This window comes from Sciurus carolinensis, chromosome 11 (assembly GCF_902686445.1).
Source record: "Sciurus carolinensis chromosome 11, mSciCar1.2, whole genome shotgun sequence".
NCBI classification, from domain to species: domain Eukaryota; kingdom Metazoa; phylum Chordata; class Mammalia; order Rodentia; family Sciuridae; genus Sciurus; species Sciurus carolinensis.
In genome coordinates, this window is record NC_062223.1 from 130,000,909 (window position 1) to 130,020,901 (window position 19,993).

The 19,993-nt window shown below is 43.1% G+C and overlaps 1 non-coding gene across 1 annotated transcript; it reads left to right on the top strand.

Moving 5' to 3' along the window:
* The first annotated feature begins 17,963 nt into the window (after positions 1–17,963).
* Trnaa-ggc (transfer RNA alanine (anticodon GGC)) lies at positions 17,964–18,035 on the top strand. Its single transcript has one exon. It is a non-coding gene; the product is annotated as a tRNA-Ala (tRNA).
* Positions 18,036–19,993: the final 1,958 nt, after the last annotated feature.

A 19,993-nucleotide genomic window follows, 5' to 3' on the forward strand; every position in this document is an offset into this window, starting at 1 on the left:
TAATAATGCTTGGGGGGCTGGGGCTGTAGTTCAGTGGCAGAGAACTTTCCTATCTTGTGTGAGGCACTGGATTCAATTCTCAGCACCACATATAAATAAATAAAATAAAGATCCATTGACAATTAAAATATATATATTTGAAAAAATAATGCTTGGCTTTCAGGGTTGCTGTCCTAAGGATAGCATTAGACAATGGAGAAAAAATGCCTGATGTATAGTAAGCACCCAATAAACAGCTTCTGTGTTAGGACTCATCAGGGCAATAGAACCAATAGGATATCTATCTATCTATCTATCTATCTATCTATCTATCTATCTATCTATGAATGAGAGAGGGAGAGATATTAGGAGATTTATTATGGGAATTGGCTCACATCATTAAGGAGGCCTGAAAGTCCCATAATCTACCACATGCAAATTGGGAAACTGGGAAACCTAGTGTTGTAATTCAGTCTGAGTCCAAAGGCCTGAGAAGTATGGGAGGTGATGTTTGAGGGCAGAAAAAGATGGATGTTCCAGCTCAGGAAAAGAGAGCAAATATACTTTTTCTCAGTACTTGCTGAATTGGATGGTGCCCACTCATGTTGGTGAGAGTGCATGTTCTTTACTGAGTCTGTTGACTCAATTGCTATTCTCTTCCAGATACTCCCTCACAAGCAACCCCAGGAATAAAGGTTTACTAGCTATAACTGGGCATCACTTAAACTAGTCAAGTTGACTCATAAAATTAATTGTCACTACACCTGTATTAGGTCCTTTGAGTACATGGCAAAATTAAAATGCAATTTACTACCTTTGAAATTATTCAGTGGGTACAATATACCCCCATCAGGGGTGCATACTACCAACACTTTACATCCTTAACATCCTCATTTTAGAAACTGCAATAACCAGTGCAAGATATTAATTAAAATTCTTCACTAGATTCAATGTTAAGTCTCATCCTGTCCCTTGGCTCAGGTGAACCTTAGGTGGAATGTCCCTGGGGCCAGCAGTGGAAAAGAGGTGGTGGTAGTGGGAAATAAGGAGAAACAGGGAGAGGGAGAGGAAAGGTCCCAAATGGTTTTATGCTGTGTGTGCGTGTGTGTATGTGAGTTCTTAGAGGTCCTTTTACCTTCCCTCTTGCAGATCCCTTGAGCTGGTGGCTATATTATTAATTGACAGGGACCATTATAAAGGAAACTCAGACAATACTACCTTTTTGTTTGTTTGTTTTAAACATTGCATTTTTCTGATTACTTCTTTCAGAGTGTAGTTTCGTTCAGTGAAAATAAAAATGCAAATCCTCCCAGTCAAAACACCAGGAGGTGACAGATGAAAATGGAAAATGCTGTGTTCATAAACCACACTTATTTAAATTTGGCACAGCGCTCCAACCTTTGCATTACAAATGAGGGGTAGTTCATGGAAGGCATGGTGTAATGTCTCTGAACATGCTGTGTGTTGTAAGGTAAGATGTGTCATGTCTCTTTGCCTGTGCCCATAGGCTCATTATCCCAGGTGGGTGACTGTTTTGCAGCTTCTGGCATAACCCTAGGTAGTTCTGTATCCCCTCTGTCCTCTTGTGGCTGTAACCCCTCAATCCCCTAGGTGAACCATATTTATTGATGGTCTGCAAAAAAGTCCTGCTTTGTCCTTCTCTCTGGGGCTAATGCTGCAATACCTGCAGGGTTCTATGCTCCTCTTGCTTGATTTCCATGTAGTCACCTCCTCAGTGCTACATGTAACTGTACCTTCTCACACACCTTGTCTTTGTCTTCCAGCCGCAGAAACCCAGTTCATGTTTTCCTAGGAAGCCTCTAGAAACCCCTTATCGCTAGACTTGGATTAGAAGAGAGCCCCAAGTGTGCATGTGTTAATGGGGAAACTTGCATCTCTCCCTCTATGGAAATCTCTTCCTGAATGTTTCCTTGTACCTCTGTCACTCCCTATATCACTGATGTACTGGAAGGTCCTAGAGAGGTGTGATTTGTTCTGGAATATTCACTCTGTGAGGTCTACCTATAGGGATTGGTTCCATATTCCCAGTGGCACCAATTTTTCTTATAGAGCTTCCTCTTCTGAAACTTTAAGTATCCTTTTGTACATTAAATAGGCCCAAGCATTTAAATTCTTTTACTTTTTAGTTACATTCCTCCCTCACTGCCAATTACTGACTAATTTCTTCCCTCTTCGCCCTCCTGACAAAGTCTGGGTATGTTAACTCTACCTGCTCCTCTATGAGGATTGTTCTCAAAAACTTTGGACAACTGGCCCCAAATGAATGGCACTGGTGTTCCGTGATGATCTGCAAATTCTGTAGGGAGTTCTCAGAGATGGAGACTTGTACTCAAATGGACACCCTCCTTGAGCCTGGGTTGGCATGAGAGGAGGGATGAGGGCATGAAGCAAGGTGGCATCAAGCTGGTTAGTTGGAACAATTTGTACCTGAAGTATGACTCACTAGCCAGTGGCAGTGGTAGTGACAGGCCTTGGCAGGGCTTTAGCACTGAGGGAGAGATATTCAGTGTCTGGCCCCGGTCGGAACTTGAGGAGGCTGCCAATGGGAGGTCAAGGTTGTGATGTTGGAGAGGGATCTTCTCCAGGCTGCTGGTTGCCCCCAATGGTCCTGGAGTTTTCAGTCTCATTTTCTGTCTGTACTTCCCTTTTTGCTCACCTCTTACTGACTGGAGCTCACCTGGAGAAGAATCTTGATGTGGACTATGAGGGAAGGAGACAGGGTAGAAAAGAGTGAGCATGATACCTTTTCCCCAGACTGTCCACTGAAGCAGCTGGATGGGACCATGAAGAGATCCTTCACTCCCAGCTCAGGATGTCTCCAGTTGTGACAGTTGACTGCAAACTGAGCTCTGAGATGGCCTAGGGAAGAGTCCTACGTATCCTTTCTCATCTGGGCTGGAGTGTGCAGGCTGGCTTAGGTGGAGCATACACCTAGTTCTCATGCTGGGGTTCAGGCCAAGTGGCCTTGTCTCCCCTGCAACCTCTGCATGGCTCCAGCTGAGGATTTATGGTTGCCCATTAACTCTATTAAAATGGCCCAGCTCTCAGGAACATCTGTTCTGTGGTAGGACAAGCTGTGATGTTATAAAGTCATGTGGTCAGACTCTTCTAAAGTCAGATTAGGAGGGGCAGATGCCTGGACTTCAGCTGCCTGGGGAAGGACAGACTCCCTCCAAACACATCCAAGCACAAAAGCCCTTCTCTTTACCTTCAGGCATTGCTTACAGTGTGGCAGGATCGCCAGGGCTCTGTCTGGCCCTCTCCTCCACAATCTGACTTCCTATTCTGGTTACAATGGAGGGAAGGGGGATTGTAAGTTTACACCTGTGGTTCTTAAGCCTGGAGGGCTTGTGAGAACAGATTTCCTGGCCCTATCCTCAGAATTTCTGATTCAGTAAGTCCAGGGTAGAGGCAGCTAATTTGTATTTCTAATAGATTCCATGAGATGCTGATATTGTTGGTCTTGGAGCTGCGCTTTGAGAAGCACTAGTCTTGACCAATCCTTGAACTGTGCACATCTTTGGTAAGGTTACAGAGGACCCAGGGCCAAAGTGGAGGATTGATAGGCTTTAGGTTTAGGTAGAAGCAAGATAGGAAAATTGTCCTTATGAATTGAAGTGAGAAATAGCCCGAGATCAGTCCAGGAACCGAAACAACAGACTCTGGGTGGAGGGACCACTAAACTTGATTTTGTAGGCAGATTGCCCTGCCTGATGTATCTGGATTTCTGCAGATGAGTGTGACCTGTTCCATGAGCTTCAGAGGGAAAGTTCATGTGGCAGATGTTGAACCATCTGATAGAAGGATTGTCTTCTGGAGAGGTTGAGGACTCCAATATTGGCACTCCAACTTTTCCTGGGGAGCCCTCTGCATTTGAACACCTTCTCCCCATTTGCTCCCATCATTACACTCCTCAGAATGAGTAGAGGCACTGCTTCTCCATCACTACCTATGATGAAGACCCAGGTTCAAAGTATCTGCTCCAGAATCCAATCTGCAAGCTTCTGAAGGGCTTAAAAAGGTGTCTGGGTCTGCTGCATGGGCTCTTGTTCAGACCATGAGTTCTTGGGGTGGCCTTAGAACCTGTTTAGCCAAGCGTCAGGTGCAGTATAGGTTGAGGCTAAATAAATGATACAGTGATTTGAAAGTTGGTATTCGTGCAAAGGGAAGATGAAATCTGGGCTGAGTGGGTTATTTATCTTTCAGCAGAGCTAAAGGAACAGGGCGGGCTCAGGCTTGGTCAGGGACAGTGAGTCAGCTCACTGATATTGTGACAGCACACACAGAAGGTTGGCCCTGGGAGAGATGACCATCTTGAAAAGTGACACTCTGCTCTGAAATGCATAATGCATCCTTGAAAGCTCCCTGGCCAAGCAGCCCCCAGAGGCCGTGTGAGGACACTCCATTCCTCTCAGCAGCTACCTTTGCCTTCCTTCTTTGCTCTTTCAAATGCTGCCTCTCCCCACCTAGACCTGGCAGGTTGACATGATGACTTTCCTTCCTCAGTTTGGATGTGGAATTTGTGGCCAGAATAGACATTCATGGGGTGAGATAGGGGAGAAGGGAATTAGTTAAAATGCAGTTCTTCATGTTTCTCTTTGGTATAACTTGGCATTACAGAGCAAGAGTAAAGACCGGGGAGAAAACTGAGACAAAAAATACCTATTGAGTTGGCCAAGGTAGCTATTAGTTGGCTGAACTGGGATTTGATTCCAGGAACTCAGGGTTCTAGAACCTGGACTCCATTTGTTCTATTCATAGACTCATCTGTGCTCTTCTCTGAGGCTTCTTAGAGTCTCTGGTACATGTGGGGGGACCAGGGGTTCTCTATGCCTTTGCATATAATTTGCCTACATCTGTGCAGATGCTTACCAGATAGGTTCTCTCCACACAGTCAGGATTTACAGAGGGAAGCAGATCTATTATGAGTTATGGGATAAGAAGCTTCTTGTAGGAATGAACCCTTAATCAATATGGGAGGGTTTGGGTGCAGTGGGGGCAGTAATCAACTTTAGAAGCTGAGTCACCAAAGCAGTCTCATGCAGGGGAGCCGGGTGAGAGGTAGACAGGAAGCCAAGCCTGTGATGACCTGGAGTCCCCATGTGAGGGATGGACCAGTATTCAGAAGAACTGGACAAGGACTGCAAGAGGATGAGGATAGGCCAAGACCTATTGGGCACCTCTACATCTGCCTGTCCCTCTCTGGAACCTTGGTAGCCTTGACAGAGTCATGACCTCTGCACTGCTTCTACTTCCAAAGCTATGCAATTCCCATTTTTGGGCAACCCTAACTCAGAACCATGCTGGGAAGGAAATTCTGGGAAACATCTCCAAGTTGTCAACAAAACAATCAAAATATATTTGTGAATTTCTGGGTTAGTAGTCGGTCTTTAATTCTCTCCCACCTACTTACATTGGCTACAAACCTGTCAACCAGAGAGGACACTGAGACAACACTAGGGGCTCCAAAAAGGCTCTGGAAGAATATCTTTAGCTGGAACTGAAATAAACTAATTTTTCCTTAAGAGGCAAAGACTTATTCATAGCTAACCCTGAAAAAACTTTGCCCTGATCCCTACTACCAGGAGGATCAAATACCCTAGATTGCCCTAGTTCCAATTACATCTGTTGTCTTAGCATAATTATTAACAGTGTCTCCTTGTAATCTCAAGAATCTGCCAGTTTGGATGACAAATTTCACAGTCACTTTTGAGCTGAAGCTCAACACTGAACTTGCACTTGGGGGGTAGATGAAGGTGAGGAACTGGAACTTCTGGGATTCCCATTTCTCCTAGAACCCTGTGTCTCTCACAGCAGGGGTACCATGAGGATGAGACCACTAGGCTGCAACATCAAGACCTGTAGCCAGAATGGGGGGGAGAAACCAAATCACTCCCTCTGTCCCAGCACTCCTCTGCTTCCCAGGAATTTCAGAAAATTCCTGCCTTGCATTCATGCCTTTCTAATGCCCCCTAGCTCCCAGCACCCAGTTTTGGTGTTTGACCTGTTAAGGTGAGGTACTGGTCAAGGCCCACAGAGCCCTGATCCTGCCAGCAATGTTAGCTATTTCCAAGGCTTACATGCTCAGTCCTCCACTCCCACCCGAGGACAGGGGCTGCCCTTGCTTCCCTTGGCCAATTTCAGGGTGTGGACACTGTAGGAGAAAGGAAGGTCCAGAGGGGGCCATTGGAGGATGGGTGTGTGTCCCAAAGAAGGAGGGGTATCACATGCAGTGCCTTAGGCCCACAAAGAGCAGATTTTTTGGTAGGTCCTTTGGAGGAGGTCCTTTGGTTTCTCTGGCAGGGAATGAATTAACTGTTGGAGAGCAAGTTCCTCTGCTCCTTTGGCAGCTCAGGCCCATGGGCCTCACACAGAGTACAAGATTCTGTAGTGGTAGCAGCCCAGGTTTTGAAGTCAGACAGAATTCCAGGTTTGCATCTGATCTGTCTTTCAGTAGCTGTATGATTTTATACCAGTTGCTTAACTTCTGTGAGCCAGAAAGGCTCTTGTTTAAAGAGGGAGAATAATAATCACCCTGCAGTTTGGTGCTTGGATTAAATTAAATAAAGTCCTTGCTTAGTGCTCATGCCTGGGAGACCTTCATTCACCTCATTCCTGCAGCTCAAGGCCGTTGGCTTAATTCAGTTTTAGCTCAGCAGCTAGGCACCGCTCTGTCCAACCCTTTCTCAGAAAATCGTGGTTTGATGATGTCAGTGGTTAATTGAAATTTGAGACTATTCCTTCAGGATACCAGTTTAGTAATTGAATGAGCGAATGAAGAAGTAACTAGCTTTGTCAAAGGTATTGCTGTGGGAAAACAATCTAGTTAAGCCTGCCTTCAGGAGCTTTCCAGATATAGTAGGAGAAAGATTCCTTTAATTACAAACGTTGAGCCCAAATGAGCCCAAAGGCTAGAGATGAGAAAGCTAAGGCTTTGGGACAAGGAGACAAGTGACTTAACCTTGGGCAAGTGACTTAACCTCTCTGAACCTTCTCTTCCTATTCAATACAATTGGCAGGATATTACCTACTTCTTAAGGTGATTATAAACAGTGAGGTTTTATTTATACAAATCAAAGACAAGGTGCCTGATCTGAGCAAGTCAATGGCAACTCGGGCTGTACTGGTGTGTTCCATACCCTGGATGTAGTTCTGTGTTTTACTCAGCATCCTCAAAGCACTTCCTGTTTATTTCCACTTCTAGTTTTCTTCTGGTTGTTTTTGGTCTCCTGGGGTGCTTTCTACCCACTGTCCACATACTTTAAGATCCTACCAGAGTCCCCATCTCCCCATGAAGACTTCCCTAGTGCTCTTCTGAGTTCCTGTCTTCACTTGGCACTGACCAGATGCTATTCACCATTAATGTGTGCCTTCTGGAGGGCAGACATCTTCTTTCTCCAGGATATGGTTGGAACCTTGAAGACAGGAGATTTTTTTTTTTTTTTAAATCCCCTCCTGGTGCTCAATGCCTGTTCAGGCATGCAGTGGTATCCAGTGAAATCTTACAGAATGTCAGCTGCATCCTCCTCCCTAGTACTGAGATTTTGTGGGAGGGCAAACTTGAGAGAAGCTGAATGTTCATTCCAAAGATTCCCCTATTTCTCAACAATATCCTCAAGAGTGCATCTGTACTGTCCTCCACTCTTATTTTCCAACATGGAGTTCAGGGTGGCACATTCTCAAAGGATGAGGTGTCCCTAAGGTCTGAGGAGGTAGCAGGAAGCTGCATTTCAGCATTTGGGAGCCTCATGCTGGAAGTATAATTGCTGTCTGACAAAGAGCAAAGATTATTGGTTACTCTGGCCTTCTTTGTCATTTATCTTTGTTTGATATTTATAAGTAGCCCCAAACTGACCAAGAACAGCAAGCTGGTACTAGGGAGGGACAGTATTTGTGAGTGTGTGAGGGACAGTATATGAGTGTGTAGTTAGGGATGAAGAGGAGGGGAAGAAATTGGGTCCAAAATGTCATCCAGGTGGAACCCGTAAGTTTGAATGTGTGAGAGAAGTGGAGATCTAGGACCTGCATGAATGTGGATTTCAAGCTGTGTCATTTTTCCTTCCAGCTGAAGTTTACTTAGAAGTTTGTACACTATGTAAAAAAAACAAACAAACCAACAACAACAACACAACAACAACAAAAAACAAAAAACAAAAAACAAAAAACAAGAAAAACCAGGTGGAGTTGCTCTGGGTAAACCTGGGATTGGGAGAGGCCTGTGGAATCTCCATCAAGCACACAATCAGAACACCGGTATCCCAAACCTCATCCTTCTTGCACTAATGGAGGAATACAAGTATCTCTTTCACTACTAGAAAGTGCCTTGCGAGGATGGGGTTTGACATTAGTGCACATCTGAGTTTCCCATCTTTCTATAAGGTTATGCAATCTAAAGGCTGTGTTCATGCTTGAGGTGCCTGCATCAATTTTCTGCTCCAGCACAAGGCATTTGAAGTGCTGTGGAACAGATAAGAGGCTCTGTGTACTTAGCAGCATTGTTTTTTGCTTAGTTCTGGAGGCAGCAGAATACCCCCTCCAAGAGGGGCTGTTGTGTGTAGCATGGTGTGTGAAGTGTGGCCATGTGGGTGTGTGGGGGGCCTGTGTGGGGAGGAGGCCCCTGGGTGGGGGTTTGTACCTCCTGTGTGTGGTCTTTCTGGCCTCATAGCCCACGGAGGCTCTGGTTTGGAGTTGCTCTCAGCGTTGGAGGCTCTTGGGCTGCTTCCAGGAGAGCTGGTTGGTGTTGAAGGGCCATGGCTGATGCCTGTGGCAATGGCACCAGGCTGCCTGGCCTCTGAGGTGCCTGGTTTCCTCTGTGTCCCTGGGAATGGGCAGTGGTGTCTCAGGCTGTGTGGGAAAGGAGGGCTGCCTGGGGTGGGGTCTGGACTGCACGGGTGTAGACTGGGAGGGGCTGGGAGAGAGGCAGATGTGGGAGTCTTGGGAGAATAAGGAGAAAAGGGTTTGAAAACTGGGATAATACATTTCTCCAGCACTTGGCTCTCTTTATCTCTTAAAATTAAAGCCAGGCCTCTCCTGGAACATTCCACTTGAGATTCTGCTGAGAAATTAAAAAGATCCGGGAGGAGTGGGTGGTGTGCTGGATTGTTATGCCTCAGTTGGTAGTGTATATACTGGGTTGGGCAGACAAGCATTTTGGTATTTATTTATTAATCAGTTAGTTATTGAATAATCACCAGCCCTGGTTTAAGGGACTATTTTTTTTTTTTTTTTTTGTGGTACTGAGGATTAATCCCAGTTTAAGGGATTATTTGTTTGTTTATTTTTGTTGTGGTACCAATCCTGCCACTGAACTACATCTCCAGTTCTTTTTATTTATTTATTTTTTATTTTGTTTACAGACAGGGTCTTGCTAAGTTGCACAGGATGTCCTGGAATTTGAGATTCTCCTGCCTCAGTCTCCTGAGTCGCTGGGATTATAGGTGTGCAACACAGGCCCAGTAGAATAAAAGTCATGGTCCGTACTCTGAAAGTGCTCCAATTCTAGTGAAGAATACAGACAAACAAATGATATGAATGTGATAGCATCTTAAGATAATTTATGCTGAAAAATGTCAACAGCATGTATATACACATATACACTGTTGATATGTTAAACTTGGATATATATGTATATATATATGTATATATACATATATATAGATATATGAATACATATGCTGTTATAAAATTTCCACCAAAATAGTTTATTTATCAATCATCTATTATAATATAATAATATGTGTGTGTATATATATATATATAATATATATATAGTCATACACACCCACAACCATGCATCACTTAAGATTCATCAGAACTACATTTTGAGAAGTGAATGGTTAAATGATTTTGTCATTGTGCAAACATCACAGAGTGCATTTACACTTACACAAACCTTAGTGATATTGTTTATTCACTCCAAGTGGCCTCCTAATGCAATCAAGGGACACAGTAAACACAAGATGTGTGAGGCTGCTTTTGACATCACACCACATATGGTTTTACAGTAAACAATTGTTTTCAAGTAGGAGTATACTGTAAAACAATAAAAGTGCAATATAGTAAATACATCAACGAGTAACATAGTCGTTTACATTAAGTCTTGTGAACTGTACATAATTGTATGTTTTATACTTTTATACTACTAACAGCACAGTAGCTTTGCTTACAGCAGCATCACCACAAACATGTGAATAATGTGTTGTGCTACAATATTCTGATGGCTACAATGTCACTAGAAGAAGGGAAATGTTTTGCTCCATTATCGCTTTCTGGGACCACATATACAATTCATCATTGAAGCATTGTTATGTGGTTCATGACTATAGCTCCAACTACTTGAAGCTACTTTACCACTGTCCTTTTCCTCTACTAACTCATCCATTCCTGTGACCACCTCTGCTAGTAAGTGGCATCACTGGACTTGAACCCAGGAAGTCTTCTTCCACACACTGCCTCTTAATTATCCTAATGGAGTTTCTCAATAGCGGTGGATACAGAGTGCATGGGGAGGTTAGAAATAAGAATATTTAACTTTGTTCCAGGGAGTGAGGAAAGGCTCCAGAGAGGAGTTGTCTTGGAAAGACTAAAGTTCCCAGATTGTGCTGCAGCTGTGTGGGGGTGGGGTAGAGTGGCAGGTGTTCCAAATGAGGAATCAGAACTGCCCAGGGCATGGATGTGAGCTGGCAAGGCATTGTATTTCAGGTCAGCCCATCAGCAGGTCCATCCAGTCCCAACCTTTTCATTGCATCATAGAAGGCAGGAGCATGGCCCAGGACACGTGCAAGGCTCGTACCAGCTGACTGTAATCTGGGCTCCAGTCCCTCCTGATGATGACAATGTGACGAATCCAGCCAGCGTGGGGTGGGAGGGAAAGCAGGAGGAGAGGAAGGTGGGGGATTGGAGCCAGTCTATTTCCCAGCAGTGATACCATCCCAGCTATCAGCTCCTTGCCAGCAGGGTCAGCACATGCATGGTGAGAGGGAGGTGGAGGAGCTGTCTGTGATGTTGCTCAACCTCCGGCACGTGGAGTCCGATGGCTTGGGTCAGCTGCTATCTGGGTCTTGTTTAACATCCCTCCTCCTGGGAGCCCTGCTCTCTGGCCCGTCTTTCCGACTGACAGGGAGGTTTGCAGGCAGGGGGATGCCGATCTCCCAGGTCTGGCCGTGTTTCTCTAGCCAAACAGATGCTTAGAACAAATAAACAGTCCAGCAAGTCTTAGAGAGGTTGTGTCAGGCTTAGTTGAGACATGCTGTCCTTTTTGAAAGCTGTTGATGTGCTTAAAGGGATCGACATCTGGAGCCAGATTCTATCTGCTTGTATATTAAGGCCAGGATTCTCAGTTCATCCATAATGACAGTATCTACTATTTGTTTAATGCTTTATTGTTTTTAAAATACTGAGATTATCAGTCAATGAAGTGTTAACTGGGGTCTTGCCTTCAAGTTTCTGGGCTCCAAATATGACCTCTTTTTGCCACCTATGGGGGATAATAACTGTGGTAGGATCTAGGTCACACTAGACGTACCCCCTGAAATTGTAAGCTGTGATTTGACCCCTTCTGTGATTTTATTGATTGCAGATCCCTAAACCTCCTTCAGGAGAACAAACTTTATAGAAACTTTTGGACCTGCTTCTGAGTACTTTGATCTGAGGGGAGGGGAGGACCTGGGGACTATTCCCTATACTCAGGGGTGGAGAACAATTACCAGCTCAGGAATCAAACAGACCTGGATTTGTGAGCACTGTCTCCATTTTCCAGGTCCTTGGATGAGTTCTTTAATTTCTCTGAGCCTTAGTTTTTCCTAATGGTAAAGTGGGGACGATGTACCTAATAGCTTTTTGGGTCTTGTGAGGATTCTCAGGGTGAATCAACAGTGGTAAACTTTTCTTCTTTGGCTTGTTCTTTTCTGGAAGAAAAACCATGTCCAATTGCTTGGTCCCTTTCTTCTTTCTGTACTTGTCTGCTTCCTTTTCCAGTCACTCTACACTCTTAGCCTTACAGTTACTTGGGAGCCTGAGCACTTGGCTACTGTCCAGCACCCACCCAAACAAGCAGGTAGGACATGAGAGGTTTGGGTGAGATAACCCCTATGCTCAGCTCTGCAGAGTGGCTGGTTTGCTAATCCATTCAATAAATGTTAGCCATGACTGTTGTTGAGAGGAAATCTTGAAAGGAAACTTACATGATCACATTTGTGATCATTCTTCTCTATTTTCTGTTTTGGGAGATGAGGCCCCAATAGCAGAGTAAGTTTGGATCTGGTAGTAGATCCAAGGACCAAGCAATTCATTCACTGACTTCACACACATTTATTATGAACACCTACCATGTGCCAAGAGAGAGTACATGAAGATGAATGAGACACAATGCAGCCACAAAAGAGCTCAGAATCTATATGGGGAGACAATCACCTGAATAGAGTGCAGGACATTGGGGTAAGTGGAATGACAGTAGTATGCATGGGCATTTGGAGAGTGTAGAGGAGGAATCTTAATATATTATTGAAGGGTTAGCAAATACTTCTTGGAGTTGGCAGTGCCTGAGATCAATTTTAAAAGGCACAGAGCTAACCAGGGTAAGTGGATGTTGTTGGGTGTGGGGCCATGGTAGGTAGGTTGGTTATTTCTAGTGAAGGAGACAAACAACACGGTATATTCAGAGAACTAAGCAGCTTCCTGATTTCTGCACCTAGATTCCATGGCAGCTGAACAGATGCCATAGAAGAAGTAGGTCTTGAGTAGGAGTTTATAAAAAGCAAGAAAAGGTAATTGGTAGAGTGAAATTCCCCCAGTACCTGAAGAAGCCTCAAAGGCAGAAGCAGCACAATTGAATATGATGCACAGAAAATGGATCAGACTGGCAAGATCTTGGTCAGAGAGTTGGGGTGGAAAGGAGTAAAAGGCTTTGGGATCTATCTCCTTTCTCAGATCCTTTCCTGTGGATTATAGAAGAGTGCTCTCTCCCAAACACATATTTGCTGCAAAAACATTGGGATGAAGGGAAGAAGGAAGCAGGACACCAAATGGAACTAGGTCACCTAGTGGAACTAGTGTTCACTGTGTGGTTAAGTGTGAGTTGTATGCCAAGAGCAGAGTCTTATGTGGCCCATATAGTCAAAATTATATCATAGTCGGCTACCTGCTCACTGCAGGGAGGATGTGGCAAATGTCATCTGAGATAAGGGCTTCTGGCACTTCAGGAGTTCAGTGGTTCCCCTCAGAGGCTCCTTTTCTGATATGTTTTCTGTTATAATTAAGTTCTTGGTTATTAAACAAAAGAAACAAACTCGACTAACTTAAGCAGAAAATAAATTGATTGGAAAGGTATTTGGTAGCTCCTGCAGTCTATGGGAAGATTAGTGTACCGGTCTTGGGCCCAAACCAAAGGAGGCAAAGCTCATCCAAAATCCTACCCTGGGAGGTATAGGCTTCAGATATGGCTTCTGGTATCACACCCTTGGACACTACTGTCCCTGTATACTTGCCTTCATGAGAATGACCTCCTGGTAGTTGCTTATTGATCCTTGGCTTGGCTGCCTGGACTCAGAATTAATGCTATATGAAAGGCTCTGGGTGGCTGTGCTCAGGCCACATGCCCTTCTAGCTGCCAAGGAGGGAGGGAAGAAGAACTCTGCCCCCTTTGGCTTCCCTAACAAGGGACCCTGTCTCCCAACTACTCTGGAATTTCTTCCCTCACTAGACAAGTGTTTGGGAGCTGAGAAGCCCAAATGGCAAACAACTTCCATGTTATGTTCTTTGACCCTCCATCCCTGGCTCTCAAAGACATTTTGCTGTCCATGCTGCCCACGTTGGGTTTTATAACAATTATGAGGCTGGAGGGACTAAGGAACTTTCTTGACCACTCTTGGGAGCAGCCATCTATAAATTCTTTCCCTTGCTTTAATAAATTACATAAGCCATACTCTCTCATCGATGAAGGCTTAAGTTCAAATATTCAGTGCCACCTAGACCATCCTTTTCTCTTTCTTTCCTTTTTGTATTTAAATCAACTTTATCAAGGTATAAATGTTGTGTTTAAGCTGCACATATTAAATGTATACAATCTGATGCAAATGTTTGGGCATGAACATACAGCACCACGATTAAGGCATATCCATCACTTGCAAACCTTTCCCTGGCTCCCCCTCCTTTTCAAAGTGCATAATACAGTATTATTGACAATAAGTGCTATGCTGTACAACAGATCTCTAGAATTAATTCATCTCATATGACTGTAACTTCATACTTTTGGGGCAATAAGTGCCCATTTACCCTTCTCCTTACCCATGGCAACTGCTGTTTCTTTGCTTCTATGATTTTGACTACTTTAGATACCCTATATCATTGGAATCATTGTATTTGTCTTCTGTGGATTGGCTTATTTCACTTAGCATAATATCCTCCATATTCATCCATACTTTAAAAACATTTCAGGATTTCCTTTTTTTATCAAGGTTAAATAACATTCTACTGTATGTATAAAATGCATTTTCTTTATTTATTTATCTGTTAAGGGACATTTGGGTTGTTCTCATACCTTGGGTATTATTAACATTGCTTCAATGAATGTGAAAATGAAGATGACTTTTCAAGATGCTATTTTCAACTTTTTATATCTACCCAGTATAGAATTGCAAATTAAAAAATAGAACTACCATAGACCATTCTTTTCCTGATCCTATGTTGCACCTAATTTGGTTTGCCTAGAAACCCACTGATTGATGAATTTACCTTGTAGAATCAGAGACAATAGTTGGAGAACCTGGATTGAGATGTGGGTTTTGAACCTCTTTGGAATTCAAACAAAATGAAACTTGTACTGATTTACTAAAACAAGAAAATTTGGTTCTGGCCCCAATTCAGGCTGAAAAAAAAAAAAAAAGGCGCTCATTCTTAATGAGTTATAGTCCTGGACTGATTCAGAGAGGGCATAACTGAGATCATTTGTTTTGTTTCATTCTCCTTTGTTCTCCCTGATTTTGGCCAACACATTGCTTCCTAATTTTGCCACTGGAAGATGAAAGAAGGAAAAGGTAAAACTGGTTCCATTGCTTTTACATCTTATGAGTTCTCCAGAAAAAGTGTTCATGGCAATGGCTAAAGATGCACTAAGTTAAAATGAAATAAACACAGTTTATCATCTATGTTTTTATACTGCTCTCCAAGTTTTCTTCCTCTTGATGCAATCTCTTCATTAAGGTACAGGAAACTTGCCAAAGGCTGCCTGACCATGGGGTCTTCAGGAAACCCCACAGACCTGAGACTTCATTAGCAGAAACTAACTGTTCCAGCAATAGAAAAATAATTTCTTGAAAGTCTCAAATTTCTCCCAGAGTCAGAGGTAAGAATTATACTCCCAAGATTTTTAGGGATCAAACTTCCCTCATAGGGAATAGGAGGAGAAGAGTAATATTTTAACAAATCCCAGTCTCAAGGCTAATTGAATAGAAGAAGTAAAATTTGGTTCCTTAATCACTAGGGTGGCATTAGAGGAGACATTCCTGGTCATGAAAGACAAGAACTGGAGCAAAGAATCTTCTATCCAAGATTTGTTAGGTTCTGGGGAGACCAGTGTTCAAAGTCCCATTGCCATGTACAGCTTCAGTGTCACAGGCTGAGTTAGTCAGCTTTTCATCACTGTGACCAAAATTCCCAACAAGAACAATGTAGGGGAGAAAAAGTTTATTTTGAACTTAGTCCATGGTTGGGTGACTCCATTGTTCTGGGCTTTGAGTGAAGCAGAGCATCATGGTCGAAAGGTAGCAGTGGAGGAAAGCTGCTTATCTAATGGTGGCTGGGAATCAGAGATAGAGAAGAGTGGAAGATGAACCCTTCCAGAGCATGTCCCCAGTGACCCACCTCCTCCAGCCAGCCCCACCTGCCTACAGTTACCATTAAGTTCACTCAAACTAGAATGGATTGATTAGGTTATAGTTCTCATAATCCAATCATTTTACATCTGATTATTCCTGCATTGACACAGGAGCTTTTGGGGAAAACTCATATCTAAAGTGGAACACAGGCACATGGTATTACCATGCAGTAGTTATTCATGAACTGAAGCTCTGCTTTTCCTCTTTTCTCCTCTCTCCTCTTCTCTGGGCGACACTCATCCAGAGCCACATTCCTTCATTATCACACTTCCTTCCACAGCCAGGCCAGACTCCATCCAGGACACCTATCTGTGTGAAAGCTCTCCAGGCTGGTGGGAAGGAAGCTCCCAGAAAGAATCTGACTTGTTTCAGAAGCTTATCTTCTGGCATTTGCTCTTCCAAAGAAAAAAGTTTAGGCAGGAGGATAAAAGAGTCAACCCAAGTGTGGGTGAGATGGAGCCAGTTATATGCAGACTCACAACCCACAGGGAAAATGAAATAAGTGTTGCCCAAGGCTTTCATCTACAATTTGTTAGAGATAAATGAACATGTCCAGCTTACATTCTAACCAGGCACACTCAGGGTCATTTGTTATAGTGGAGTCAGCTGAGGCTGGACCAGATTTACCAGGTGTAAATTATTTACCAGAATAATGGTCATCTACAGAGAGTTCTCCTAAACTAGGGCTGTGATGGGCATATTTCACTGGAATAAAGTGTGGGACAAGTTGGGTATCAAGGCTGACATCTCAGTGAGATGTTAGGAAGTTTAGTAAGAGGGAAAGGGAGCTGGTTATGTGTGCACATACACACAGGGATTTATGTGAGAGGAATATGTTTTCTTCCTGTAGGTGCTTGGGTTGGAGATCAGGGGGCTGGTCAATGGAGGAAGTGATGGGGGAAGGGAAGAGGGGGTGAGAGCTGGAGGAGTGGAATTTCTGCAACAAGAGCAAGGGAGGCATGCAAAATGTGGGTGGCATGGGAACTGATTTTATGGCTGAATGGGGTTTAAAAATTCTTCATCTGTCTAAATTAAAAAGATGAAAATTTTTCTAATGCTCAAGAAATAATTTTATTTTTTCCTCTTCTCTTCCTTTTATGTGACAATTTTCCCAAACTCCCTCAAAAAAAAAAATCCCTCAAATAGGTCCAAGAAGAAAAGCACAGCTGAGTTCTGTGGAAGGGGCCACCACAGCAGAAGAGTGGGCACGGGTGGTCCTGGGACATGCTGACTTCCACCTCTGCTAGTGGACCTAGATCTGTACCCACTCACTGATTTGGAAAAGCTGCTCTCAATCTTCTTCTTTTTTTTTCCCCTTTGGTTTAACAGCATTTTCTTTCTTCCCTTTTACCTGTGTCTAATAAAATTGGTACATCTGAGACTTGGGAAGAGGGTTGGAGCCATTGCATTACTCCTGTCTACTGAATTCTGGGATTTCTGCTTCCTCTGTCATTCTGTCTTTTGTCCCCACCTGCCTCTGCTGTCATCACAATTTATCATCCTTTCACTGTGTGTGTGTGTGTGTGTGTGTGTGTAACTCTGCTCATATGTTTTGGTACTAGGGGTGGGGAGCACTTTGTGAGAGGCATAGCAAAACTATTGAGAGGAACAAACACATTTTTACCAACGTCCTTAGCTATTCAGATCCTCATACTTTTCAGACATAGAACACTGAGCTATGAGGAGAGAAAGTAAGTGCATGGCTGCTTTGATAAGCCAATAATAAGTGTGGTGTTTAGTTCTTTAAACACTTATTTCCTTTTCTTGCCTAATTTTAGCTATTGAAGGGGACAGATGAATCATAGAATTTATAGCTAGAGGAATCCTGAAGAATATTGCCACTGTTTGGGTTTCCAAATAGTGCTTTTAGAAGTCATCCATTCTACTTCACTTGGGCTGGCTCCATGCTTACTGATTTCATATCTTGAGCTTTGACAAACTGGGAGCCCCTCTGGTGCATTTCACATAAGTGCAGTGTTTAATAGATGAGGAAAATGAGCCAGGCAATAAAGGCAGAAGGAAAAAAGTCTTTAATCAAGAACTCCACTTACTTCCAATATATCCACTACTTTAGAAAGTCACTCAAGGGCTGGGGATGTGGCTCAGTGGTAGAGTGCTTGCCTGGCATGCATGAGGCCCTAGGTTCAATCCCCAGCATCCTCCCTCCCACTGCCAAAAGTCACTTAAAGCCTCAATATTTTCCTATTTAGGTGCCTTTTTCAAGACAAGAATTGGAAATATTTTACATAATATTAGGAGGAAACTATCTGAAGTTTCTATTAAAAGTACTTTTTTGGGAGGCGGGGCAATATGAGAGAAGATTATTGACACTGTCAATGAGCAGAGCATAGGAAAAGCTTCATTTGTATATCTTAAGAGCAAAAATGATGGTCACAGTGATAGGAGGCAAGGTTCAAATGTTGAATATTAAAGTTAAGGCTGTCGATTAAACTTCTTTTGGTTGGAGGCAAGGGATTGTCTTTGGGTGTTGAAAGTGGCAAAGTCTGGGAAGACAAGCTAGTGAGCAAGGGGGGCCATCCCCTGGTGATGTGTGTCTGCCACCATTGCTCCTCTGCTAGAAAGATTGTTCATTGCAATCCTAAGTTGAAAGAGCTTGTTTGGCCTATAAGAGGCTAAGTAGTCACAATTGAATCAAAGCAAAAAAAGTTAGAAAAATCAATTTAAAGCTTATCTATGCAATTTTGCAGTGAAATTTGATTTTAACATGTCTTATTATCTTGCCTTATCTGACAAGTCCCTTTCTCAGTGCTGGTCTGAAACAATAATTCAGAATTCTTTAAATTAAATACCTTCCAAGAGTGAAATTGCCATTCTGTTCATTCATTCGATCTATTACCTTTCATTAATTCTGTCTATTTGTGTTGCCATGACAGAGTACACAGACTGACTAATTTGTAATGAGCAGAAATGTATTGGCTCACAGATCTGGAGGTTGGAAAGTCCAATATCAAGACATCTGGTGAGAGCCTTCTTGCTGCAGTATTACCTGAGGGAAATGTCACATGAAAAAGGGCAGAAAGAGAGAGAGAGAGAGAGAGAGAGAGAGAGAGAATTGAACTCTCCCTTTTATAAGGAACTCACTCTCACAATAACTGGCATTAATCCATTCATGGCCAAATCACCTCTTAATAGCCCCACCTCCAAATATTGTCACAATAGTGACTAAATTTCAACATGTGTTTTGGAGGGGACAAACCACAGTTCGTTCTTTTGCTTGTTCAAAAATTATAGAATAACTGGTGAGATAGCTCAGTTGGTAGAGTGCTTGCCTTGCAAGCACAAGGCCCTGGGTTCAATCCCCAGCACTGAAAAAAAAATTATAGAATAGAGAAATATTTTGATTATAATTTGGAGATGTACAGATCATCCAGTTGGGTAGCTGCAAATAAATTTTCCTGGAGAAAAAGGAGTGGGGAGGAGAAACATATAAGTGAGTGAGTGAAGAGAGGAAGACAGTGGTGCTAGGGTGGAGTCAATGATTATCTGGCCTTGTTTCAGTCAGAGAAGCTCCTCTGTGGCTGACTGTGGTTTACAAACCACAGTCACTGATACAAATATATCTTACTATGGTTAAGCTATGGTTTTCCAGCTTTTTGTTTAGCAATGAACTTATTTTTTCCCTAAAATACCTTCTATTTATATATACTTATATGCATTGTATGTTAGATATGATAAATGTATGTGCTAATATAGAAAATAGAAACAACATGTATCCCATTTGTTTACAATAAAAAAAAAAAAAACAGAACTTGAGGAATAAATACTCAAAAAAAAAAAAAAAACCAGAATGGATCTGATATAATAAAGAGAGTGTGTGTGTGTGTGCACGTGTGTGCATCCCTACCACCTGGGCTTCTGTTATTGTTTGAATCTTGAATGTCTCCCAAAAGCCCATGTGTTGAAGACTTGGTCACCAATGTGTGGTGTTACTGAGAGGTAGAGAAATCTTAGGAGGTGGGGTCTTGTGGAAGGTAGTTAGTTCATTGGGGGCATGTCCTTGAGGGGAACATTGGGACCCTGGCCTCTACTCCCTCTTTCTTTGCTTTCTGGCTGCCATAAGGTAGGTGAGCAACTTCCCCCACGTGTTCCTGCCATGTTAT